Source organism: Myodes glareolus, chromosome 24 (genome assembly GCF_982192425.1).
Source record: "Myodes glareolus chromosome 24, mMyoGla1.1, whole genome shotgun sequence".
Lineage (NCBI taxonomy): Eukaryota > Metazoa > Chordata > Mammalia > Rodentia > Cricetidae > Myodes > Myodes glareolus.
The window spans coordinates 25,365,730-25,384,469 of record NC_142049.1 but is presented as its reverse complement, the minus strand read 5'-3'; positions in this window follow the sequence as shown (position 1 = coordinate 25,384,469).

The following is an 18,740-nucleotide window of genomic DNA, read 5'->3' as shown; positions in this document are numbered from 1 at the left end:
CTGATATATTTTTGCTAGTATAACATGTACATAGTATTCATAGCAAGTCAATAAAATATAATTTTCCCTCTTTCTCAGAAAACAACTGAAGTAGTAATTCCATGGTTAATTGGCACTGGGCTTTCTTTGTGTATTGCTCTCAGATTCACCCATTCTGCACATCCATGCCTTTATATAAAGCTGACTCCATCTGCGCTTGCCTTACCAGAAACTACCTCACAGAAAAGACTTTAGTAGAAAACGTTGTCTTTTTTTTTTCCTTTTAAAATAGTATTTAAGCATGCTAGTGTACTAAGTCAGAGCTTGAAAAAGTAGTTTGTCAAGATCATGTTCTAAGGTGTGGGCCTCGGTTTCCTCATTTGTCAAAGCTGATCATGTTTTAAGGAAGTTCCTAGTTTTGAAAGCACGTGGCAAGGCCTAAGGGGCAGTGCCTACTTGGTAAGCAAGAAGACGGAAGCAAAGACAGACAGGGATCACACACGCCTGTAGTCCGGAGCTCCAGAATGCAGTCGCGGTCCAAATGTCAGCTACAACCTCTGCTGTGTGAGTCTGTAGCAGCAGCCTGTCAAATTAACGGCACGCTCCCGATAAAATTGCCTTGGAAGGACATTCAGCTGGCGGGAACCACTCCTATCCAGATTATGCAGCTTTAAAAGGCACATACCATTGGGTGCATCTGAAGAGTCTGTTTCTTTTCTGATCTCAGGTGAAGTGTTAACTTGTAAGAGCCCTTTTCACTGCCCAGAGTCACCATGGACACACCCCTTGCTTATACGACTTAGTTCTTGTGTCCTGGCCTGCAAGGAGCTATAGAGAGTACCCTGAACGTGAGCAATAGTGCAAATAAAATGCATTGATGGGCAAATGGGAAGCCCACGTTTATCCCAAAGTTAAATTAAAAGAACTTTACTCCTTAGTTGAAATGATGCCTCACTTAACTTTCTTTCCACAACTGGAGAACTACAGAGCGCATTCTTTCTTTCTCCCTTTTTAGATCTCCTTTTATTTATTGCTTATGCTTTATTGCTGGCCACAAACCAGCCATGGTACACACATGTAGAGGTCACAGACCAAATTTTACTAATTCTTGTGTTCTGCTGTGCATGTTGCAGGGATCAAACTGGTCAGGCTCTGTGGTGAGTCCCTTTCCCTATGGAGTCACCATGCTGATTCCTCCCTCTCACCCTCTCATTATTTGCTAAGAGGCCCCTGTAGTTTTATTTCCTAGTTTCCCAATTCATGCATTCACTCTGTAGAATGTCTTTTGCTTTGAAGAAGGACGGGGTCGTCTGCCCAGATCTACAAGGCAAACAGGAGAGGGGATGTTCATTTGCAGGGCTCCTAGATAGAGTCTGTGGTTCTAACATGAGGTAGTTACCGCTTTCCAGTCCCACTTTTATTGCCCGAGACTGGAATGGTATGATAAAATCCTGCACAGTGGCAATGAGATGGAACAGACCGAAGCTGTCCTTCTGCCCTTCCAAAGTTCCAGAAACATCCAGAGAAGATGAAGAACAGAGACACTTGGCCTTCAGTTGGAGGAAGAAAAGGGGACCCTAAAAAGCTAAAGATGTTCTCCTGTCTCGTGCCTGCCTCCCCACATTTCCAGATGAATCTAGAAAGGCAAGGGGGAAGGATGAGGTGAGAGGGGAGAAGGGAAAAAGGGGAAGAGAGAAGAAGAGAGAAAAAGAGGGGAGAGGAAGAAGAGGGGAGAGAGGAAGGGGGATGTAAGAAAGGAGATGGGGAAAGGAGAGGGGAAGAGGGAAGAATGGAGAGAGAAGGGAGAGGGGAGAAAAGGGAGAGGAGAGAGAGGGAGAAAACAGAGAGGGTGGCTGAACCTGGCACCTGTTTTAAATGTGCAACAAATTAGGAAGAAAAAATAGTCTAATCACGTCATTTTCCAAATACAGGTTAGAAATATGAATTTACAAAACCAAAATTATGGCAGACAACCATCCCCCAATTTCTGACAAGATGTTGGCACCATTAACCCTGGTATTTATTGCTCCTTTTAAGTACCATGTGACAGCACTTTCCCAGCCTTCATTGCAAAATGTACGCATAATTCATATGCCTAACGCTTTGCCCCGGCTTTCCATGCATATTTTACTATGTTGGAGACTGTTTGTGTGTTTGCTATATATCAGTTGACACCTCTGTAAAATCTTTATATCGAATGCTATTGGCAACCACATGCCAAATAATTGCATTGCCGTTTGTAGTGTTTGTGGGTGCTGTTTTCCTGGGATCTTAGGTAGGAAAGGCTCAAAATCCTTTTTTCTTACACCCGTCTTCAATGGCATTGCTCAGAATAACTTACAGCCTGCCTGTCTTGTTCTTCTTTGCCATTCAAGGCTTTCACTGATGAGAGAAAATGCCTCTTTCCTTCTGGATGATGCCATTGCCCACAGAGAGCGTCTCCAGGCTTTGCTCTGTAATCTAAACTTACATTGAGATTCTCAGGGATTTAGACAACACCTCCCTTCCCACGGTGTCCAAAGATATTGTTTATTTTCATAAACCATCCTTCCTGCTTTCCGGGAAAGGATCTGAAGATGTTTACAAAAGAGGGGATTAACTGATGAGGTGGAGCCTGGTGGAGGTCTCAGCAGTTAAGAGAACTTTTAGCTCTTGCAGGGGACCTGGGCTTGGTTCCCAGCACCCACATGACAGCTCACAATTGGACTGTAAATCCTGTCCCAGGGGTCTGACACCCTTTTCTGACCTCTGCTAGCATCAGGGACTCACATGACACATATAAATGTAAGCAAATGTGTGTGTGTGTATATATATATATATGCATCAAACATTCATACACACACACATATGTATATATATTAAATGAAGTGAATAAGATCACAAATATCCAAATCTGTATGGTAGATAGGGTCAAAATTGATTCCCAGAAAGTAGCTATTTTTCTCCCTACCTCCCCCCTCTTCCTTCCCTTTCATTCTATTTTTCCCACCCTCTGTTTTGCTCTCACCCTCTCTTCTTTCCTCCCTCTCTTCCTTCCTTTCCATGTCAGGAGTAGAAACCTAGCCTTCCCACATACTAGGTGATCTCTTGCCATTGAGCTCCACCTCCTAGGTAGATATGTTCCCATGACTCACTGAAATGATTAGACAGAAGGCTGCAAATAATGACTAGATTACACACGCTGCATATACAATGTGGGTTTGGGTCACCCTGACTTCTACTATTTTGAAATGTTTGCAACCAACTTATGGGCAAAATCCAGCCTTTTCTTTTAAAACAGTTTAATTTATTGCATAACCGATGTACCAAGAAATTCGGTATCTAAAGTTACAGAAATAAATTGGCAAATAATAAAAATATAACAAATTGGATTTATGACAGCTAATTAATAATGCAACTTCGTGAATCACTGGTGTATGTACAAACACATACATAATGTCTGTTTTATCTTTTTTATCTTTATGCATCCAGTCTCTCCATCCCCCGTTACTGGGGGACCGCCTAACAGTCAGAACAGACACCCTGTTCCCCATGTGAACACTGCAGGGATGGGCTTGTGATGCAAATCAGGCCCATGAATGCGAGTCTCTGACCAGCTCCTTTCAGGCTTCTGCATAGCAAATGTCCGAGGGCCTCTAGCTCTGGAGAACGCTGTTCTTGGAAATGGCAACTCACAGGCATCTTCTGCATTTCTAACCAATCGGGAGAAATTCAGAAATACAAAGCAAATCCATATACTTAGGAAAAATTGTCAGTAAGTAGAAACCAAAAGGAATTTCCATTTAATTTTCCGTTTACATTTTTAATTAACTGGAATTTTAGTCCCAAAAGGTCCTCAATTAATTTAAACTTGATTGCCAAAATTTTTCAAGCATTTTGCCTTTTAAAATAAAATTAATAAAAAATTAATGAAATGATTGCAACAAAAGAAATTGTAACATTTCAATTAAAAAAAAAATCTATTGGCCTTAATGTGGTACCCAAGTAAGATATGATCTTATGAAGCTTTCAAATTCTATGATACCGATTGTTCTATTAAGTCACAGTCTTCCAAACCTTTGTGTCCCGAATCACTGCTTTGATTATATATGTAGACTATATCCTTTACAATGTCTTCAAGGGTACTACGTGAAAACAAACAATATCCAGTTGACTGCATGGAGTACTAATTTTAACATAATCACTGTGATGTAACTCATTTTTATTATAGAATTCCTAGAATGCTTCACTATGCGCCCACGCACAGTAGGAGCTTTCCAGTTTTCTTCAGGCTTGACAAGTTCCTTCTCACATTCCTGGACTTCCAAAGAAAGCCCATGAATAAAAAGAAAGAGGAGGAAGGAGCTCTGCTCTTCTCAGTTCAAGACCTGAGAATCTTGAGCTTTTCTCCCAGCATCCCACCGTTCACATATCCATTGTGTCCTATGCAACAAACCAGTCACACCTTGGACCTGATCTGCCTCCAAAAACAAGGAATGGACACTACCTACGTTTGAGCAACCTTTGGTTCTTTAGCTCAGTGCTGAGTGAGGAAGGATTCTCCTTCCCAGGCATTGCCTTTAAGCTTCCTGGACAGTTGTTCTCAGCAGGCAATACAACAGGTACACATTATTCCCAAATCAGACAGCTGGACCTCATCAGTACAAGATAGAAAAAAGAATCACCAACCAGGAGAGAAAAAAATAATTATAAATATTGCAGGCTGAGGAAATGGCTTAGCTGATAAAGCACCTTTTGCCCAAGCATGGGGACCAGCGTCCAGATCTGCAGCTCCTCTGGAAAATGCCAAAATGGTAACGAGCAACTCAAATCATAGTGTGGGTGAGGTGGGGACAAAAAAACATTGGAGCTCCCTGGCTACCAGCCTGGCGGAATCGGTAATTTGGGCATTCAGCGAGTGACACTATATCCAAAAATAACGCGGAGAATGATTAAAGAAGACATCTTTGTCAACCTTTGTCCCCCACAGAAATGTGCTCAGGCGCTTTCACCTACTGAGGCATGCGCACACAATTGTGCTGCGTGCGCAAAAATAATATCGCACTGCATTTGATCATAAGGATCAAAATGGATCATAAGGATCATAAGGATGCTAGAAACATAACTTACCTGTACTGGTAGTTTTACCTAAAAGTAACCAGTGATCCATGAGAGAAATGCCACAGTATGCCTGGGAATAGAATCATCTGAAAACTTGGGTGGGGCTTGGGGGTGAACTCAGCTTTAAGAGCACATACGCCTCTTCCAGAGGATCCTATTTCAGCTCCCAGCACCTCTGTCAGGTGGCTCTTAACTGTATGCAACTCTTGCTCCAGGGGATGCAAAGGCTGTGACCTCCCTGGGTACCTGCATTACAGTAACTCACAGACGATACAGGGAAACACAGCCGTGAACATACTTAAAATCAACACCTTTAAAAACAAATCTGCGTGAACCCGAGCATTCAGGTGCGAACTGCCCACCAATTGGCACGAGCTAGGCCTGGAGAGAGGGACTCTGGTCACAGGTACTGCACTATGACAATTCCTGCTGTCCAACTCCAGATTAGGAATTTGACGTTTTAAAAATTCCACTGAAATTGGACTACAAAATATAATAGGTTTAGGCACCTGCTCTAATAACACTGCATAAAAATATGCCAGCAGCTTTGGCATAGATATATGTTACAGTATCACAGTCAGATTTTATTACATCATTACAAGAATGTTCCATTGGACCATATGATTGGCTATTGTACAGGCACAGAATGCTTTTGCTGTAGTACAAACACAGCATCACATTCCCCTAATAAACATTTTATGGTATCCCGTTGCACATTAAAACGACACTAACTGCATTAATACATTTTAATTTACTTTTTTGTTGTAGAACAAATAGCAAACTTGGTGCTAATGAGCTGATATTTTCCATTATCCCAAATCATCCTCTTCACATATCCAGTCCATTGAAAATGACCCTAAAAATAGTGATATGCTCCATTATGACACAGTAGCATACATTGGTCCAGGGTGTTTTCCTTCCCTGCCCATTCATAAACAACACATCATGATGTAAACAACTATGGAGTGGCATGCACTGGTCCAGGGTGTTTTCCTTCCCTGCCCATTCATAAACCACACATCATGATGTAAGCAACTATGGAGTGGCATGCACTGGTCCAGGGTGTTTTTCTTTCCTACCCATTCATAAACAACACATCATGATGTAAACAGCTATGGAGTGGCATGCACTGGTCCAGGGTGTTTTTCTTCCCTGCCCATTCATAAGCATCACATCATGCTGTAAACAACACACCTTTAAAATATATTGTTTGATTTTCTTCATACTATGGTGCTCTTCAAAAGAGATTCTTTGCTTAAAATTGTACTTTTTCTTTGACAGTTTTTTATGTCCCGGTGAACACAGGTGTACTCGTAGTAAACTACACATCCAACAGTTAACATCCTCTCTGGCTGTCCTTGGTGAGGTTGTTAGCTTCTCAGTGCCTTTTTTCAATTTGGTATCTATGAAGTATCTGGAAAGAAATTAATTTTTCTTTCACAAGACATGGCTAGTTGTTTTGATACCATTGTCTGGTATTGTCTTAATGAAGCTGTAAAATAATTAAATTTTTCCCTTTCATAAATGTAATCACTAACAAGGGGCACCGTGACCCTCTTGGTTTTATTTTCAGTGTAGCGTAAATTGACTTCTCATGCAGTCCCTCCTCACCAAAGCAATCATTCTCCCACTATCAAAGTTCCCAGGCATTTGTTTGGAATAGTGCTGATGGTGTGGCGGGTGACTGGAACAAAATGCTGATTACATTTGCGGAGAAGAGATTTCAGAAATCTGAGAAGAAAAATAGGAGTTACCCACGGCCCCTGCTTCGCCCGAGATAGGACATCCCTCTCCTGTACACTTCAAACTGTGGTTATCTGAGGCCAGTGTTTTTTGTGTGGGTGTCTCTCTTACGCCCTGACCGGACAGGCTGCACTCTAGACTTGGGCAGTGGAGTTTCTATAGGATAAGATAAAGGACAGCATTGCTGTAGGTGTGATCTCAGTCAATCTCTAAATAAAGCCTTCTGATCCTTAAACATACGTCCGTCTGTCACACCTCCTGGGCTGTCACTGTCTGCTTTTCCAGTATTAGGCAATCTCAGACTGTATCTTGAATACACACACACACACAGAGAGAGACACACACAGACACATGCACACACTCACTGACAACTTGGGCCAAATGCTTGTGTCGAGGTGTTCACAATAATGTTGAATAGCCTGTTTCTTCAGATTTTCTTTCCAGCCAGACTTAGACAGTGGGAAAGCCTACGCTAAGACATTCATTATAAAATTGTTGCCAATTCCCAATGAGGTCTTTCTGAAGAAGCCATTGTGACAGGCATAAAATTACGACTTTTCCTCAGAATGACGTGTGGCTGGTAATTTCAGCAGGGTTCTGTGTAATTTATAGAGTCATAGGATAACTTCAGGATTTTCCATGTCCTCTACATTTTCTGGACATACATAAAGTCATGCCAATGAAGGAAGCTAACGCTTAAGAAAGAGTTTCCTTTAGAACTTCCCACAGAAGGAAATAAACAGGATAATTTGCATTTATTGATAACCCATTTTGTTCCAGTTCTTGTTCAAAGAGGATTGCATTAAAACAAACAATCCCCAGTCAGCCTTACTAGGACTTTAATTTTTCAAGAGACACAATTATACTATGCTACCCAAATTACTTGTCTTACACTCCCGGGCTCAAATACACATTGAGTTCAATAAGCAGGCACTATAGTAAGGTACCATTTAGGCCTACTTTACTAGCCTTTGTCTTTATCCGATATTGCAGACTTTGAAATTGAGTCACTAAAAAGTTAAGTGCCTTTGCCAGCGTTAGGAAAGCTGAGGTTCAGGCTGGTGAGGTGGCTCAGCAGGTAAAGGTTTTGTTGCCAACTTGATGACCCCAGTCAACCTCTGGGGCTTAGATGGCAAAGGGACAGAACTGATCCCTACAAACTATTCTCTGACCTACCCACACTCAAAAGTATGTATGCTTCTGTACTCTGTATACATACACACACACACACACACACACTACATATGATAAATATATACATAAATCGTTTCAAAATTAAAAAGATGAAGGCTGACATTCAAACTCAGTTACTCTCATGAGCCTTGTCTCCTGAGTTCTACAAAATATCCAGTCCAAATTTAATTTCTAGGAGACTGACTTTGATGCAAAAGGATGAATTGCTGTTCTCAGGAGTGAAAGGAACTCTTGTCTTCCTCAGTCACTTTGACCTCCAGAATCTCACTTTCAAGATACAGCTCATGCAGGGGTCATGGGGCTGTGAAATGATGAGGCTGGATCAGACTAATGTGTACCAATCAGAGAAAGGCATTCTCCAACCTCATAAATTTCCTTCTTAGATGATTCATTCATCCATCCACCCACCCACCCACCCACCCATCCATCCATCCACCCACCCACCCACCCATCCATGCATCCATCCATCCATTCATGCATGCATCCATCCATCCATCCATTCACCTACCCACCCACCCACCCATCCACCCACCCACCCACCCATGCATCCATCCATCCATTCATGCATGCATGCATGCATCCATCCATCCATTCACCTACCCACCCACCTGTCCATCCATCCATCCATCCATCCATCCATCCATTCATCCATCCACCCATCCATCCATCCATCTTTCTATTACTTTTTGAGGCACACGTCTTTCCTTATGTCTCTCACTTCCTAGTTATTAAGAGACTAGCCAAGCCAACCCACATCCTATTTCAATATAAATAAACTCATCTGGATTTCACTTGGAATACCCCTTGACTACTTGATGTTCTGTGAACTCTGAAAAAGGTCAGGTAATCATCTATGCAATGTTTTTTAAACAATTCAATTATCTCTCTGCATCCCTCCTTCTTTTCTCCCTCCTTCCCTCCTTCCCTCTCTCCCTCCCTCTCTTCCTCCCTCCCTCCAACCTTCCCTTCTTCCTTCCCTTCCTTTCAGGCAGGTGAAGTAGAGAAAATCAAATGAGATAATGTATATGCATCCTGAAGTATAGAGTATTAAATCTGAGATCAATAATTTCTTTGGAAAGAAAACTGACACCAACTCTAGTTAGAAGTAACCATGGAAATAATTAGGAAAAAACGGAGATGACTGCATTCTGATTTTATCTTAAATAGGAATGTAACATAAGAAAGTATAAAGTACATTTCGCATTAGTCTTAAATTAAATCTTAAAATTGTATATGATATATAGAAATAATTAAAATGCAAATGAACTTAAAAGTCATATTGTACAATGAATTCTAAAAACTCAAGTACTGACTGGGATATAACTTAGTAGCACAGTACTTTCTTAGTATACACAAAGCCCCTGGTTTATGAGAGATGGAGGTAACAGAAAGAGAGAAAACTATATAACACAATGCCAAATAGGAAAAATGCAACAAGTTTCAAGTATAAATAGAAGTAGCCAATATAAACATAGTTATTTTTTTCCACACTGGCAATCAAGGAAAAGAAAATTATTTTCATTTGAACACAAATCATCAATAAGCTATTTTTACATATTACGCTGACAACTATTCTTGGCTAAGGTAAAAAGAATAATTGTCATCCTGTTATTAAGTGGGCACTTGTAATCTCAGAATGGCAGAGACAGACATAGACAGACAGGGAGCTTTGGGCCAGCCTCAGCTACATAAGGAAACTTTGTTTCAAAAAAGAAATAGAAGTATAAATTTGCTTTTTGCCCCCCAGAAGATCCTTCGGATTCATAAACACAAAGCTTTAAAAATGAGCGAATTGTGTTTTTACTTAGAGATTTTTAGAATAATTCTGAGAAAATTAGGAAAGAAAATGCAGGTGTTTTATGAGGAGACATAGCAGAATTTCAAAATTAATTAGGATGCAAATATGAAAGACTGGGTGGAGGTTTCGAGGGGAAGCATTCCCATAGTTGCAGGCATTTGAATACTCGGTCCCAGTTGGTGACACTGTTTTGAGAGTGGTTTTGGGGATGGAGTGTGTGACTGGGGGGAAGTTTTTGAGAGCTTAAGGCCCCATGCTGGCTCCCAGCTAATTCTCTGTACTTCCTGCTTGGATTTCACATGTAAGTTCTTGGTTTTCTGCTTCTGCCACCAAATCTACACGTTACCATTGTGGACTTGAACTCTCTATTCACATAAGTCAAATTAATCTCTCTTATAGCAACAGATGGCTATGGTTAACTATGTCAAAATGTTGAGAAAGTGAACTGTCAGACATGGTGGTCCATCCCTTTAAACGCAGTACTCAGGAGGTAGAGACAGATGGATCCCTGAGTTCAAGGCCAGCCTGGTCCATTTAGAGAATTTCAGGATAGCCAGAGCTATATAGATAGTAAGATCCTGTCTCAAGACAGGGGTGGGAAGGGCGCAAGAGAGCTGTCTAACATTCAGGAACTAAAAGTAAGATTGAAATGTTATTCTAGAAAACATACAATTGTTATGTGTGGATTCAAAAGGCGCTAACATAGTTTAAAGAGATAAAAATGTAATTATTGGTTTGATTTTGTATAATACGTACCTGTGTTTAATTTTTCACACTTCAAACATTCTGCCAATACAATTATTTCTTAGATGTGCTTGGTAGCACATGACTGCAAATCCAACACTTCGGGAGGCTGAGGCAGAAGGGTTCCTAGGAGTTTGAAGATAGTTTGGTTCGCGATGCGGGAGAATTGTCTGTATTCTGTCAATCATATTTTAATAAAACGCTGATTGGCCAGGCAGGCAGTATAGGCGGGAAAACCAGACAGGAAGTAGAGGTGATGCAATGAGAACAGGAGAATTCTGGGAAGCAGGGAGGTTCCTCCGCCACTCCTGCGTAGACCACCGAAGAGGCACCATGTAAGCTGTCAAACTGAGAAAGGTACTAAGCTGTGTGGCTAACATAGATAAGGATAATGGGGGTAACATAAGTTATAAGAGCTAATAAGTAGCCTGACCTAATGGGCCAATCAGTTTATAACCTTATGGAGTCTTGTGTGTGATTTTCCTTGGGAGTGGCCGGTTGTGGGGTACCGGGCAGGACGGAAACCTCAACAAGCTGGTCCTCATGCTACAGGTTTGCATTGAGAGTTCTAGGCCAGTTTGACGACACAGTGAGACCATATCTTAGCCTTCTCCCCAAGTTTCAAAATATGCTACAGAGGGCAGGTTATGTGAAGTGCAGTTTTGATCTGTGACAGACGTGCTTATACCTGGCATATGTGCCAGTGTGAGGATGTGTAAGGTATGTTCCCGTGTTTTAAGTATGATATTGTTACTCTAAATCACTCCTATACATTTTGGTGAATTGAGGAGGAAGATAAGTAACTCACTCAAGTTCCTATTATGATAGAAATTTGACCCTTTTATGAGGTGGTATGGCTAGGACCTTAACATTTATATGTCTGACATATAATTTATGCCTTCAGTCAGTATGGAGCACCCCAATATCCTGCAGAAAGAGATACCTTTCATCCAGTTGATAAGTAAGATCCCTCTCATTTAGCTACAAGCTCCGTGCTTCATCTATCCACACATTACAGGTACATGACATTTAGGGATAAAAGCCAGGTATACCCTGCAGAAAAAGACAAATCCGCCTTTAAGTCTTGACTGTCACTTTACAACTCTGTGGTCTTGGGCAAATTACTTACATCACAGAACTGTTATGAAGATTAAGTGGCATATGCCTGCAAGGCACAAGCTTTACAAGGTTTTTGCAAATAGCAAGTGTTTAATAAATAGTAGGAAATATGCTTTTTGCCAAACTCTCTTTAATGAACATATTGCCTTTCTATTCAGAAAATCCTGGGAACTATTAAAGTGAAAAAGAATGAAGCAAACCAATGATTCGATGTAAAACTACAAATATTTTTTTTAATTTTTGTTTAAAGAAAGAAAGAAAGAGAAAAAAAGAAGCAAAGCACCTTTGTCTGGAGTTATGTCCCACTTGTGGCTGCTAACCACAGGTGGGTATGGAAGCCCGGAGGGAAACCAATTATGTGCAAATCCTTTGACTTAATGAAAAATAAAATTAAGCAGACTAATACTCAGCAGGTACTTAAACATCACCTAATATTCTAAAAGCTGGTGTTTCCTAAGGAGGAAAAAAGTCCCTGGAGAAACGGGAGGAAGAGGCAGCCGTGACCCAGGAAACCATTCCCAACTGTGTGGCAGCATTTACCAGAGCACCTGAAGAGGCCAGGCAGGTTCCTCTCCTGCTCCTTGGTCAGCTTTGGCAAACCAAGTTTGCTCAAACCTTAAGACACAGGACTTTGCTTTCTGACAAAGGGATCTGAACTCAGATTCTCTGTTTCTGGTGTGTGTGTGTGTATACACATTTATTAGAAAAGCATTATTTTTTATGTGCCAGCAACAAACTTGTACATTTAATTTATAATACCTCATCTCATCTTGGCAATCACTAAAAGTTAGCACCTGTCCTGCTACTGCTTCTCTCTCTCTCTCTCTCTCTCTCTCTCTCTCTCTCTCTCTCTCTTTCACACACACACACACACACACACACACACACACACACAAAGAACCTAGAGTCATCTGAGACAAAGAAATTGAGAAAATGTCTCTATCAGACTAGCCTGTAGGCAAGGGGTATTTTCTAAATTAGCGGTGAAGGGGGTCTCAGCTCCTTGTAAGGGGTGCCACCCCTGAGATCAGGGTCACAGATTATGTAACAAAGCAGGCTGAGCAAGTCTCCGAGAGCAAGGCAGTAAGCAGCACTCCTCCACCTGCTCTGCTTCAGTTCCAGTCCTGCGCAGATTCTTGCCCCAACTTTCCCTAGTGATGGACTGACCAGGGAGCCTTTGATGAGATTAACCTTTCCCTCCCCAGGTTGCCTCTGCTCATGATGTTTGATCACAGCATTAGAAACCTAGGACAGTACAATTTCTTCACTTCATAAGTTGTCAAGGGTCAGCCTTGAACCAGAACCTCTGACCCTTTGCCTCCAAAAGACTGGGCCCAAGGAATTCCTTTCATTTTCCTAAAGCTTGTTTAGAAGTCAGGGCAAATCAGAGCTTTACCCTGACCCCTTCAGTGGTCAAACTCCCAAACACCGAAGACAAGGTCATCTACTAAACTGCATTGTTCCAATTTTCAATTCAATTAGCAAGAAGGAAGAAGGGCTGTGTGAAATTAACACAGAAGTCCCTCTGGCAGTGCTGTGTGCGCCCTTGTTCTGTGGCTGTGCTTGGCAGGGCTCTAGGTGCCAGGCCTTGAAAGAGAACCTTTCTGGCCTCCAGCCTGCCCCTGACTGCCTGCTCTCCAGGACCACTCAGATGGACTGTGACCTCCAAGGCTCTTAGCTGATTTTGAAACAAAGGGCTTTGGGCTGGAGTTCTGCGGGTGGGCCACTCCTTGGCAGTTGTTTCCTAATGATGGGTGAGGTGGAAAACTCCCTTTCATCCTGGAAGGACCGTACCAGGAGAAAGTCACACGGGACATTTTGAAATGGCTTGGAAGGTTCTCTTTCTCTCTCTTTCTGTTTCCCCCACCCCTCCCCTCCTCCTCCCTCACCCCTTGCCTCTAGAATGTGTTCTCCCTGAAGCAGCTGTGAACTGGGTTTCTCTTCTTAGATGGGTGGACCATTTTCTCCCCATCGTCCCCTTAGCCCTCTCTCTTCTTCCACCTCCCCTCTACCCTACCTTTTCTGTCCCTGCTCCTTCCTCCTTCATCCACTTCCAGGCTGTTTCCGACTTCTGTATCTCTGGTTTCCAGCTCTGTGGCCCCTTTCTGTGCCTCCTCTTGTCCCCTTGTCAGAACAGTTCCTCCCTCAAGGCCCCTTCCTTCCTTCCTTCCTTCCTTCCTTCCTTCCTTCCTTCCTTCCTTCCTTCCTTCCTTCCTTCCTTCCTTTCTTCCTCCCTCCCTCCCTCCCTCTCTCCCTCCCTCCCTTCTCCTTCCCCTTCCCTTCCTTTCCCTTCTCTTCCCTTCTCCCTTCCCTCCCTCCTCCCTTCCCTTCCCTTCCCTTCCCTTCCTCTTCCTCTTCCTCTTCCTCTTCCTCTTCCTCTTCTTCTTCTTCTTCTTCTTCTTCTTCTTCTCCTCCTCCTCCTCCCTCTCCTTCTCTTCCTCCTCCTCCTTCTCTTTCTCCATTATTATTATTTTATTTTCTTCTTCTTCTTCTTCTTCTTCTTCTTCTTCTTCTTCTTCTTCTTCTTCTTCTTCTTCTTCTTCTTCTCTCCTTCTCCTTCTCCTTCTCCTTCTCCTCCTCCTCCTCCTCCTCCTCCTCCTCTTCCTCCTTCTCCTCTTTCGCCATTATTTTTTTCTTCTTCTTCTTCATATATATATATTTTAGAAGAAACACATTTCTCCCCCACACCAGACAGAGACCTGACCTGGCATTTTCAGGACTCCAGCCAGGCCACACATACTGTTTCCACGGATTTCTGTGAGGCTTCTCCTGGAATATCTCAAAGTGTGTCACTTCCCTTCAGTGCTGAGAGGCCCCAGCCTGTGGAAGCCAAGGCCTGTCTGTCCCCTGGCTGGGGAGCTGCTGAAATCTTGGCTGATCTGTTATCTCCCAATGCTTTATAGGTCTTCAATGGGGAGATTAAAGCACAAGGTTACAGCGACAATTTGTTTACACGCAGGGAGAGATTAAGATCTCGTTGAAAAGGAATAAAAATAACATCATCCAGGGCTGTCACAGCGTGAGCCCCATTGTAATCAACACTGCTCTGATTTCAGGGATAATTTAAGACCAATTTATTATCTTAATTAAAAAAAATACGAAAGGAGAATTCAACATTTCAGATGGTGGTTTGATTGCTGGAGGTGTGTCCTCTGGAGGGTCCGCGGATAAAATAGAACACCCAGGATTCCAGCCGGGAACACTTGGTGGGTAAAAATAGAAAACTTTCTTTTTTATCCACCTCCCTCTTTTCCTTTAAGCCAGTGGCAAATCAGAAGGCAAAACAATGCCTTGGTTTGTAGATTGTGGTCCTTCTAAGACCCACGCACAAAAGGGTAAAGAAAGCACCCTCCTCCACCACCACACACCGCCTTTGTTTGGAGTCTTCAGTTTAGTGGGCCTGGGTTTTAGCATTTTTCCCCTCCCCGTGTCTTAATGAAATCTGTTAAGAAAAAAAAAAAAGTCTTTGCTTTGGGTCCAGCTTCATTTTCTCGTTTTCCCTCATAACTAAATTCTTCCACTTAATCCTAAAAGACTTGAAAAACTCCAAATGCAGACGAGGGTGAGAAGGCCAGAAGAGAATGATTTGTGGTCCACCCCCCACCGACCTCCCCCTTTGAAAGTTCCCCATGCCCGGGGTAAACCTCACTTCGCGCTTTCTCTAGTGCAGCCCTGGCAAAGCCCTAGGCCTGAATGGAGCCACAAAGAGGCCTTTGAAGCCCTGGAGGAAATGGCTCAGTGGGAAGCCAGGTAGACCCCAAAGGCTCTCTTTCCGCCACAAATTAGTTCAGGACCTAGGCCACCTCTGGGACTCCCACCTCCGTCCCCAAACTAAGTCCACCCAACCCACTCATTTGAAAACCAAACACTTTTCCTAGCGCCTCCCCGCCCTGTTTACAAACACGTTTACAATGCCTGATAGGTGACCTTATTTACTCAAGAACCTGTGGATTCATTTATCTTGAAATTAGTAGGTAATGAAGTGGAAAACCCCAACAGCCCTCCCACTAATTAACATGATAATAAGATTGTTTTTGCTACAGAGGTACAATTAGCATGTTTGAGCCCAAATGGGGAGAAAGATCAATAAAGTGTCTGAAGGGTTCTTGCTCCCAGGTCTTCAGAACTGAACAAAGAGCCAGCCACGGGCTGGAAGAGTCCTCCTTGTAAAAACCTGCCCAACTCAAGCTGAACCCCGCTGAAATCTTTTGATGCCTTCTGGAGAAAAAGGTGATGGGGACCTACTGGGGAAGGAACAAATTACCAAGCGCACGTTTCTTGGTGCTGTCCGCACTTTGAAAAAGAAAAAGAGACAAGCGCGGGAAATTTCAGACGCTGATCCTAAATGCACTTTGATGGGTTGGCGAGAGGAGTGGCTGGGGGTGAAGAATGCCAGCAGGTAATTACCCCCATAAAATGGTTCCATTTGCTTCTCTTTCCCTACACCCCAAGTAAATGGCTCCCCATAGAGAGGGAGGGAGGTGGGGTCTTCTTATACATCTCCTGTCCACATACATTTTCATGAGGTGATTGAACACAGAGTGCCCAGCTCCAGTATTTATTTATTCCACAGACTGAGGTGTGTAGAGTAAATAAATAAGACTTTCCAGTTTCCCGAGTATGTATTTACCCAGTAGACTCATTTCTTGGGTAAATTACATGGATTTGGTAGCCTTCCATGACATTCCCCCCTCTTGATTTTAAACATACACAAACAAAGAATTTGGATGTCCAAAGTGTCTAAATAGCCTAATTGAACTTGTGACACAAACCAGGGAGGCTGGAGACTTGGCTGTGGAGGTGGAGGGAAAGTGACAGAGCGCACAGGCAGACACAATGGGTGGTTCTCTGAGACCAGTCCCACGTCCTGCAGACCTGCAGACGGAGCCTCCGCAAAGCTTCCTGGGAGGCTAGGTGGTGTTCTTCCTGACTACAAAACCACAGCTTACTACCAGCTACTGCCCATCCTCTTTCAAAAGCGGATTTTCCTGTGAAGTTCCTCAACCAGTTACATCAGGAATAAATGCTCTTAGTTGAGCGACTGTCTGGGTTTCTTTTTGCATTTATTTGATCGTGAAGTTAATCATTTTAAGAGTCTTGTCGCTCCCACTGTCTTTGACACAAGACGGTCTGTGTTTATGGAACTTAAGCTTCTGCCTCTGACAAAGGAATGTATATTCTTGTTTTCCTAAGTGGGAACTTGGTCACTAGTAAGAAGAATGACCCTTGGTGGTTTTTTTTTCCCCCACTGAAACTAGTGATGTTTTCACTTTTGCTAATCGTTTGAAATGATGGAAGCGGTTGACTTACCCCTGCAGTTAGTGTCTGGAGGAGGGCTGGGGAATTTAGTCAAGTGCTTGTCTGGAAACCATGGGAGACCTGAGCTCTGACAGAACCCACATAAGGTGCTGGTGTGGTAGCGGTCATTGTAATCCTGGCCATGGCGAAGCAGATTCCTGGTGGTGGAGGGCCAGCCTAGTGTACCAGGCTGATTCTAGGCTGGTGAGAAACCTTGTCTCAAACAACGAGAAGGACAGTTCCCGGGGAAGCTTAGGTTGTCCTCTGCCCGGTGCACACCCAAAGAAAAGAGACCTGGAAAGAAACATTTTTCTTTTTACAGTTTGCTTTCCTGTCCTCTCTTTCTCTCTTCCTCCCCTCTCCCTGCCTCTCTTCTATCCAGCAACTATGTTTTTTTTTTAATTAAACAGTCTCTTCATGTTTTGCATTCATTTTAATTTTGGCACCTTCTCATTTCTTAAATTTTTGTATCTTTCAAGTGAGGGATAGAGACATTCTTCTTTCTAAGGGACATTTGAATGGTTTCTCCAAATTTAATTAGGAAATTGATGTCTGTAATATCTGGGGCGGTGTGTGACAAGGGAGAGGAAGGGACTGGGCATCCACAGAGAGAAGCTAAGTCACCGTCTAGGCTGCAATCCTGTTAGACATTGGTAAATAGGCTTGAGCTATTTGTGGGTGAACTACAAGAAGAAAGCTGAAGTAGGTCCTGGGCAGGAAAGAGAAGGAAGGAACTGATCTGATACATTGGATCCTTTCCACTTGCTCCCTAATGACCACAGCCTTAAATGGGAAAAAAAAAGAGGGTTTCTGTCTTTTCAATTATGCATAGACATGACAGGAGTTCTTGGTTTTTTTTTTTTGTGTGTGTGTGTGTGTGTGTGTGGTGTTTTATGCTTCTTCCACCCTCTTTTTGATATACCACACCGAACAGTGAGGAAGTAATTTCAATGACAAACCAAGAAAGCCCATCAAAACTCTAGGGACTCCCGTCTTTGGAGATTTTTGACACCCTATTTTTCGTAATCCATAATACCAAATTATTCCATAATACCTTACCAAAGAGTCGCGTCCCTGTAGAATACATAATAATTCTAAGACCCAAATGAATTGCTCTAAAATCTCTTTTTTTTTTTTCCTAAAGAATAATTTGAGAATTCTCCACTATCTCTGGAGATCACTTGGGACACCCTGGGGTGTCATACAATCTTGCCTGGGTAAAGCTGCCCTGGGCGGGAAGGGAGATTTTTTTTTTTTTTAATAACTGGAGCCAATTTCTGCTAGAAAGAAGTCCCATTGGGTACTGTGGCTTCACTTTAAATCCAAATTCCTCATCTGCGAACAGTTAGAACAAGATGATGTAGCCCAGGAGAGTAAGAACTTGAATTCAACTCAGAGAACTGAAAAGTACTGCAATTGTGGTGGGTAAAGCTTCAAAGGATCGCGTAATGGCCTCCACCTGTTAGACACAAACTCAAGCCCTTTAGTCTTCAAAAGATGGCCAAACTGAACTTGCTGCCCCCATTTTGCAGATGGCAAACCTTGTACCTTGAAGCTCAAGGTACAAGGGTATGTAGGTGGTGAGCTAGTGGAGAGCACCAAGCTGTTTGGAATGCAGAAAGAACTTAACAATCTCTCCTTCAAGGGGAAGAGGCATGGTTGGAGAGCCCCAAGAGCTAGTGTGGGACTCTTTAGGAATCCCCCAACCGTTGCCTCTAGAAGGCATTGATCCTTGGCGTGCATCAGCAAGGTTCTGTCAGTACCG